Source organism: Orycteropus afer, unplaced genomic scaffold (genome assembly GCF_000298275.1).
Source record: "Orycteropus afer afer isolate SDZICR_OR568_19922 unplaced genomic scaffold, OryAfe1.0 scaffold00018, whole genome shotgun sequence".
Lineage (NCBI taxonomy): Eukaryota > Metazoa > Chordata > Mammalia > Tubulidentata > Orycteropodidae > Orycteropus > Orycteropus afer.
In genome coordinates, this window is record NW_006921605.1 from 13,822,879 (window position 1) to 13,832,293 (window position 9,415).

General features: G+C 39.7%; 1 pseudogene; it reads right to left on the minus strand.

The window, feature by feature from the left end:
- Nucleotides 1-800: 800 nt before the first annotated feature.
- Nucleotides 801-1,548, minus strand: LOC103214089 (annotated as a pseudogene).
- Between the last annotated feature and the right edge of the window lie 7,867 nt (nucleotides 1,549-9,415).

Here is a 9,415-nt window from a genome sequence, read left to right on the forward strand (position 1 = left end):
TAGATGTGATATCCCCCTTTTATAATTATTAAATGAATTGTTAGCTCAATTTATTTTTGTGTTGATTTGGAATCTTTTTTTGGAGGAGAAAGACTAAAATAGATGACAAGTGAGGACAGATGAGCTCCTAACATCAGATTGATGAGATTATCTGCAAAATAGAAAATATTCTCTGAGAGACCTGGACACAAAGTAGTCCTGGACATGACATTTAAGGAAAAATGACCATAGGGGGAAAACCCCAAATCAGTCTACCTAGACTGAAGAGTGAAGGGATGAAAGGAAAAATAACAGGAGAGCATTTTTTGCTTATGAAGGGGCTATGCATTTTGGAAGAAAGAGGACAAAACCGAGGGCTGAATAGATACTGAAGTGGCTTCTTTGACAGGTTATTGTAGAACTTATGCAGAAACATCAGCCTGTTAATATTATATTTGAGCTACTTTAAAACTTCACAACAGTGGTTCTCAACTTTTTATGTGCTGTATACACTTCCATGAGGAGTCCTGAGTGATGCAGACAGCACATGTGGCTGCTAACTGAAACGTTGGGGGTTTGAGTCCACCCTGAGGTCTTGAAAGACAGACCTGGTGTTCTACTTCTGAAAATCAGCTGTTGAAAACCAGTTCTACTGTGACATTCATGGAGTTACCATGAGTTGGAATTGACTCAATGGTAACTGTTGTATGTGTGGTATACACTCTCCCATTAGTGTTATTGGTATTCTACCCTACCAGAGAGGGGAGACAGGAAGGCATTTGGTTTATTTGTTTTACTTTTATTTGCATTTTATTTTATGCTTACATTACTCCTGAACCATAAGTTTTTGTTTCTTGTTTCTTCTGGGATAGATTTTCTTCGGGTTTAGGAACAATCTATTCTGTTTTCAATAAGGATGACCTCAGTGTGGCAGGGGAGCTCATGTATGGGTTAAAACAGCCATGATCTCTGTAAGTATGTCAGCGCATCTTGGGAGATTGGCTTACCTAGTTATGCTCACTGACCAGAGAATCTACATCTAAGCCCTTAACTTCAGCATTACCCTCTGCATTTTTAAGCATATGCAGCAAAAATTCAGCACTCTTTTTGGGCCCCAACTCTATCCAGCTGCACTGTTTGGCCTGGGCATACCTACCAACTCTATCCATTATTGTAACGTCAGAGCAGCACACATTGCTTCTTTGGTAAAGTCACATCATTCATATACAAAACCAAATCAAACCCACTGCCACTGAGTTGGATCTCACTCATAGTGCCCCTCCTTCGGTTTCTAAGGTGATATCACTATGGAAGTAGATTGCCCAATCTTCCTTTTGAGGAGTGGCTGATGGGTTTGAACCGCTATCCTTCTTTCTGGTTAGCAGTCAAATGCCTTAGGCACTACACTACCAGAGCTCCCATCATTCATATACTTGGTAGCTTTTGTGTATGCACCCTCTTGATGGCCTGGGCAGTTTCATGAGTGTTCCTAAAAAGGACCAGAAGATTTGAACCTCTTGATTTGCGTAATTTTGTGGGGTTTTCCAGGTCAAGTGAATAGTGAACCATTTTGAGAGGTCACCTCAAACCATTTGCTTTAAGAGAGGCAGGTATTTTTTAATAATACTCTTCATTTTTTCCACTCTACTTTGAAAGTCACTGTTCTAACTTTTCATGAGTATTCTAACCATGGATTTAAGAATGGATAGTACTGTTATATTGGTTTGGGTGTTTCACATACTCCAAGGAAGAAAAAGCAATTTTTCAGCATAGTAGATAACCGGACACCTTTAGGGATACCTCAGTAGCAAGAACTTATGAACTTGCTTTCATGTCATTAATGTAGCTCAGTTTCCATGATTCCATACTGCCAGGAAAGAATTTACTTGATACAATTCAGTGGTAGTGGTGATGATGTTGGTTAGGGTGGTGTTGATGATGATGGTTGTGTTGGAGAAGGGGGATTAGGGTTTAGTTCTGCTTTAACAAGTTTTTTTCTAGGAGTGGAGTAACATATCTAGGCAGGTTCAAGTAGTTTACACACTCACTCACTCACTGCCGTCGAGTCGGATCCAACTCATAGCGACCCCTCCTTGGGTTTCTGAGGCACTATGGAAGTAGATTGCCCAGTCTTCCTTCCGAGGAGTGGCTGGTGGGTTTGAACTGCCAGCCTCTGGGTTAGTAGTCAAATGCCTTAGACACTACGCCACCAGAGCTCCGGCTATTAGAGACTCAGCCCGGAGTTCAGGGAGCAGTTCTCAAAGAAGGAAAGATACTGTGAGTCCATCAGCTACTCTGAAAGTTGTCTGTTATCCAAAAATGAAGAATTAAGCATGCAGCATTCAATTTGAATGAATAATTTAATGGTACCACTAAATCAATTCCTTTTTGGCAGAGAGCTTGAGAATGTTCCTGCTTTGTTGGTTAGTGTTTCTATGTTTATTTTGTAACAAATATCCCTGAATGAGTGTGGTCTTTCATGTTGTCATCGTCGTTGTCGTCTTCTTCTTTTTTTTTTTTGCTTATAGATTCTTTACTGATCTGATGAAACATTAACAAGGCTGTTAGCAGATGTCTCCTCTACTCTTGACTGCTTTTTTAAAAAAGAAGTTTGGGTTTACAGTTTGTTAAATTATTCATTTAGTATTTTTACTAAGTTTGCCTACTTTTTAATTATTTTTTAAATTATATAAATACGTATTACTGGGAAAAATAGAGAAAAGCACAAAGAAAGTAAAAGATGTCCACATCACATTGTGCTGTTATTTGCTGTCGAGTCGGATGCTACCAGAGCTCCTCCACATCACATTATCAAAATGTTTTTTTAATGTGTTTTCTAGTCTTTCTCCTCAGCATATAAATAAAGGTGCTTATTTAAGCCAAACTTTAATTACATATATCCTCTTTTTTGGAGAAGACACACTGCCTCTAAAAAGTTGCCTGTTTTTCTATCTAAGTGGAGACAGCCAGCCAGTTGGGAGCAGATTGTCTCTGTTTTGAAGGGGAGTCATATCAGCAGCCCCAGTCAGTAGGTAATTTATGTAAAACAAGGCAGGACCAATTACTCTGGAAGGTTTTACAGGACCTTCTTTGTGTCTAAGCTGCCCTCCCCAAACCTCTGGGTATGCAGAGATCCTAGGTTACTGGGATAAGCAGATTTGGATAGGGATCATGGAGATTGCAATTGAAACTTTGGCCACTTCTCTTTTGAGTTCAGTTTTATTTTACTCTGAGGATTGAGATGGATCCATTAAATGATTTTTAATGGCATCACATTATTCTTTATATAGATGCACCACAGTTTACTTCTCCTCATAGTACATTCACCTTAACTACGTTTTTTCTTTCATTTTTGCTTATTTCATTTTTAAAAAGGAGTATTTCACCATTTTTTAAAAATTATAATTTAAATATATTAATCAGTACAGAAGCAAATAAAATGGAAAGTGAAAGTGCTTAGAGATAATAGCAGTTGAGTATCTAGTCTGTATTTGTCAAGATAGGTCTGTGCTTGTTGTTAGTTGTTGGTTGCCGTTAAGTAGGCTCTGACTCATGGTGACCCTGTGTACAACAGAGCGAAGCACTGATGGGCCCTTTGCCATCCTCACAGTCCTTGCTATACTTGAGCCCATCGTTGCAGCTTTAGTCCAGCTCATTGAAGGTTTCCCTCTTTCTTTCTGACCCTCTGCTTTACCAAGTATGATATCCATCTCCAGGGAATGGTTGACCAAAGTACAGGAGATGAAATCTGGCCATTCTCACTTCTAAGGAGCATTCCTGCTGCTCTTCTAGGGCAGATTTGTTCATTCTTTCATGCTATTTTCAGTATTCTTTGTCAATTCAAAAGCATCAATTCTTCTCTGGTCTTCCTTATTCATGTCCAGCTTTCACATGCTTATGAGGCAAGTGAAAATACTATGGCTTGAGTTACATGCACCTTACTCTTCAGAGGGAGCTGGTGGTGTTGTGCCTAAGGCATGTGACTGCTAACCAGAAGGCTAGTGGTTCATACCCACCAGCCACTCCTCGGAATGGAGATTGGGCAATCCGCTTCTGTAGAGATACCGCCTCGGAAACCCAAGGAGGGTCCATGGAGGGGTTGCTATGAGTTGAACTGACTCTACGACAGTGAGTTTGGGTTTTGTTTTTTTTTTAACTTTTCAAAATGACTTTTTGCTCTTTAACACTTTAAATAGGTCCCATGCAGCAGATTTACTCAGTTCAGTATGACATCTGTTCTCTTGACTGCTGCTTACATGGATTTTGGCTATGTATCCAAATAAAATGAAATCTTTGACAACTTCAATCTTTTCTCCATTTATTATGACATTGCTTATTGGTCTAGTTGTGAGGATGTTTGTTTTATGTTGAAGTGTAATCCATACTGAAGACTGTAGTCTTTAATCTTCATCAGTAAGTGCTTCAAGTCGTCTTCATTTTCAGCAAGCAAGGATGTGTCATCTGCGTATCACATGTGGTTAATGAGTCTTCCCCCAATCCTGATGCCATGTTCTATGCTTATATATACTGTTTTTTAAATAGAGGCAGGATCACTCACAACCTGATTTTTTGCTTAGTGGAAAATCAGGTACCTCTCTGTGTGAGAGTTGTAGCTCTATAAATATGTGTTATGTACATTGACTACATACTATTTGATTGTTTATATGCATCTCTACTAATCAACACTTGGGTTGTTACCACTAATTCAATACTTCAGTGAAGTTTTTAGTTATAAATCTTTACATCCTTGACTGAGAATTTCTGTCAGAAAAGTTCATAAAATGTAATTGCCAAATGCATGTACATTTAAAATTATAATTTTAGATTATGCTACATAAAAGTTTTGCCAATTTTACAGTGCTACTAAAGTGACACAAAGAGTTAATTGCTTGAAAGGTCAGTTCGAACCCACCCAGAGATGCCTCAGAAGACAGGCCTGATGATCTTCTGAAAGGTTGCAACCTTGAAAACGTTAATGGGAACAGTTCTGTGCTGCACATGTGAGGTTACCATGAGTCAGCATTAACTCAACAGGAACTAACAACTACAGTGTGCAAGGTGTTTGTGACTGACTGCTCTTTTTCCCATGTGCTTCTATTGTCCTCTCATACTTTACTTTGATAATCTATTTAGCAAAATCATATCTCCTTGTTGGAGTCTGTATTTCTTTTATTACTAATAGAGGTAGAGCATGCTTTACATATTTAGATCCAGTTGGTTCCCTTACATCTTGTTGATTTTGTATTAGTTCTAGTATTGATAAAGAAGTGTTGAAGTCTTCGACTGTAATTGTGGATTTCTCTTCTGACAGTTTTTGCTTCATGAATTTTGAAGGTCTGTTGTTGGAGGCTATTCTGGTTTCTTAGTGCCACTGACAAGAAATATACCACAAATGGGATGGCCTTAACAAACAGGAGTTTATTCTTACAATTTGGAGGCTTTAAGTCCAAGTGCAAAGTGCCAGGCTCTAGGGGCTGGGTGAAAGCCCCTCAACCTTGGGGTCCAGTTCTGCCTCCGGCCCACTGGAGCTAGAGGCATTTCTTCACTCAAACAGCTGCTGGCTGCTGAGGCTGACAAACCTGACGTTGACAAATAAAAAGGCACAGTCCAGTGTTACCAAACCACACAGCAGGCCATTAGTTCAAGTCCATTGTGAGTCCCCAGGTCGGCAGAGCATGGCAGGCTGCTCAAGAAAGACACAGCTACATGCGAGGTCCAAGCGTGCCATAAACTAGAGCCATTCCCCAAGGCTTCTTATATACAGGAAGCAGACCACATCCCAAAGGCAGCTACTCAGCTGCTTGTGGTAGATCCCATCATGGAGTTGATTGCCAGTCTCATCATGGGGAATAACTACCACCAGCTAGCTGCCCAGCCACTCAGCCAGGCCCAGCCAAGTTGACACACAAACATAACCACCACAGAGGCGTAAACATTTTGGATTGTTATATCTTCATGGTGAACTGACCCATTTGTCATATGTAATGTCTCTCTTTATCCCTGATGATTTTCTTTGCTCTGAAGTCCACTTTGATGCTAGTTTAGTTACTCTAGCTTTCTTTTAGTGTTTGTGTGATATTTCCATTCTTTTATTTTTAAGCTCCCTATATCATGAGCTGGGAGCTCTGGTAACATAGTGGCTAAGGCACTTGACTGCTAACCAGAAGGCTGGCGGTTCAAACCCACCAGCCACTCCTCGGAAGGAAGGTTGGGCAATCCTACTTCCGTAGTGATACTGCCTCGGAAACCCAAGGAGGGGTCACTATGAGTCGGGGCCGACTCAACGGCACACAACAACAACAACAAAAATATCATGAGCTAGCACGGTGGCTAAAGCACTTGACTGCTAACCAGAAGGCTGGCGTTTCAAACCCACCAGCCACTCCTCGGAAGGAAGGTTGGGCAATCCTACTTCCGTAGTGATACTGCCTCGGAAACCCAAGGAGGGGTCACTATGAGTCGGGGCCGACTCAACGGCACACAACAACAACAACATATCATGAGCTCTGGTGGTGTAGAAGATAAGGCACTTGACTGCTAACCAAATATCAGCTCAAACCTATCAGCTGTTCTACAGAAGGAAGATGAGGCGATCGAAGTCCATAAAGATTTATAGCCTCGGAAACCCAGTGGGGGTCGCTATGAGTCAGAAATGACTCAATGTCATTGAGTTTGGTTTTTATATATCATTGTATAAGGAATTCGGGTAATGTAGTGGATAAGGCATTTATTTGGCTGCTAACCAGGTCAGCAGTTCAAACCTACCAGCTGCTCCGCAGAAGAAAGATGGGAAGATCTACTTCCATAAAGATTTACAGCCTTGGAAACCCAGTGGAGGTCACTATGAATTGGCATTGACTCAATGACAATGAGTTTAGTTTTGTTTTTTTATATCATTATATAGGAGCCTTGGTGGCACAGGGGTTAAATGCTCAGTTGCTAACTGGAAGGTTGGTGGTTTGAACATTCCAACTGCTCCACAGGAGAAGAATGTGGCAGTCAGCTTTCATAAAGATTTACAGCCTTGGAAACCCTAAGGGGCAGTTCTGCTCTGCCATATAGTGTTGTTATGAGTTGTAAATGACTTAATGACAGTGGGTTTGGTTTTTTTTTTTTAGGGTTTTGTATCATTTTGTGTATGAAGTGAGTTTTTTGTAGACAGTGTGTATTTATTTTTTAAAATTCATTCTGGTGATGTTTTTAAGTAGTGCTTTTAGATCATATGCATTTAATATAATTATTGTATGTTTAGATTTAGGTTTACCATTTTATTTGGTTTCTGGTTTTCCATCTGTTCTTGTATTTGTTTTCCGTTTCCTGTTTTTTGGAGTATTGAATCATATTTTAGTATTCCATTTAAAGTTTTCTTTTGTGTTTTGATGATCTCCTTTTAAATTTAGGGTTTTGTTTTGTAAAGTGGTTTGCTCTAGGGATTGCAACAAAATGCACATGCTCTACTTTTTACAGTTTACTTAGAATTATAATTTGCCATTGTAAGTGGAATGTAGAAACTTTATCACCATATTGGTCCTTTATGCTCCCCACTTCGATAACAGTTTTAGTCTTACATGTTACATCTACATAAATTGAAATTTTCTTCAGACAAAGTTAAAATTTTTTCTTTCAACTATCAAACATACTTAAAAGCTCAAGAAAAACAGTCTACTGTATTAACCCAGCTCTTTGCCATTTTCTGTTGTTCTTTAATTTCTCATGTTTTAGGTGTTCTTTTGGTATCATTTATCTTCTGTTTAAAGAATTTCCTTTAGTAATTACTTAAAGCAGATTTTCTGGCAATGAATTTCCTTAGTTTCTCTTCATCTGTAAATGTTTTGCTTTCATTTTTGAAGGCTACTTTCACAGGATAGAGAACTCTGGATTGACAAATACTTTCTTTCAGCACTTTACAAAGGTGCTACTTCCTTCAGTTCTCCATAGTTTCTTACGAGAAACTGGCTCTCATCCAAATCATTATTTCCCAATACCTTGTTAGGAACTCTAGTAGCATAGTGCCTAAGGCACTTGACTGCTAACCAGAAGGCTGGAGGTTCAAACCCACCAGCCACTCCTCGGAAGGAAGATGGGGCAATCTACTTCCGTAGTGATACTGCCTCAGAAACCCAAGGAGGGGTCACTATGAGTTGGGTCCAACTCACGACACATAACAACAACAACAACAATGCCTTGTTATATTATGATGGCCTTCAGGATTTTTCATTGTGTTGTCTTTATTTTTCAGCAATTTGATTATGTTGTGAAAGAATTTCTAAGAGCAGGACAAAAGTTAAAGTACTGCTAAAGCTTTATCAGTCGATCATCTAATTTGCAAATTGGGCAGAGTACTCCAAAGAAATGGTGCAGTATGAGGAACTTCATAGTTCCAGGAACGAAGAATAGTCTGGGAAATTAAGGTGGTTAGTCTTGAGATATTCATGAAAATGTCTCTGAAGTCTTTTCTTATTTAGAAATGTCCATTTTGCTAAGAAGATAGTGCAGGTCTCCAGGGGCTCAGTGCCTGCTGATGGAGGTCTTTAGATGGCTAGGCACCTATTTGAAACGTAGGGGCTACAGATGCAGGATGTTGCTTTGAAGATAAATGTGCGCCTGACCCAACCCATGGTACTTTCAATCACCTCATATGCATGTGAAAGCTGGACAGTGAATAAGGAAGACTGAAGGAGAATTGATGCCTTTGAATTGTGGGTTCGTGAAATATACTGAAAATGCCATGAACTGCCGGAAGAATGAACTAATACGTCCTGGAAGAAGTACAGCTGGAATACTCCTTAGAGCAAGAATGGCCAGACTTTGACTTTGCCTCACCTACTTTGGTCATATTGTTAGAAGGGACCAGTCCCTGGTGAAGTATTTCATGCTATGTAAAGTGGAGGGTCAGCGAAAAAAGAGAGAGACCCTCAACGAGATGGATTGGCACAGTGGGTGCAGTGATGGGCTCAAGCATAGCAAGGATTGTGAGGATGGCCCAGGACTGGGCAGTGTTTCAGTCTGTTGTCCACAGGGTTGCTAGGAGACAGAATTGACTTGACGGCACCTAACAGCAACAAAGACTCAGGATGTTGGTTACACGTAAATCTAAAGAAACAGTCTACTTACTGCCTCTAAAGGTTAGATTATTTATTATCTTAAACTTTTGTCCTGTGAAACCAGGCCTTGGCCATGTTCTCCAGACCTGATACAAATGCTTCCATCTTGTTTTAGTTTCCACAGTGTTTGTGGGTATGGCTTTCCTTCCATTTATACTGTTTGTGGTTCACCGAACTTCTTGAACCTGCAGCTTTGACCTCTTGACAAAATTTTTTTTTTATTCTTTTTTTTTTTTTATTATTATTGTGATTTGGGTGAAGATTTACAGAGCAAATTCACTTTCCATGTAGCAGTTTACATATACTTTGTCTCATGACATTGACCACAGTTT